This window comes from Podarcis melisellensis (genome assembly GCF_964234715.1).
Source record: "Podarcis melisellensis genome assembly, chromosome: 2".
Taxonomy (NCBI): Eukaryota; Metazoa; Chordata; class Lepidosauria; order Squamata; family Lacertidae; genus Podarcis; species Podarcis melisellensis.
The window spans coordinates 100,092,957-100,093,167 of NC_138529.1; positions in this window are offsets into that span (position 1 = coordinate 100,092,957).

Here is a 211-nt window from a genome sequence, read left to right on the forward strand (position 1 = left end):
CCACATAAGATATGCCTATAGACCAAACATGACTGGGGAGGTGGGCATGGTTAAATTATGTGGGAATGTTAAAATTCCTTGGGTTTCTTCTTCAGCCTCTGTCACTCAGGGTTCTGTTTAAGTCCCCAGCCACCAGCTAAATCCAGCTTGCCGAAATTATGGGACATGCATGCCTTACTCATGAAACAAATCTTCTCATGGGGCAGTCGGA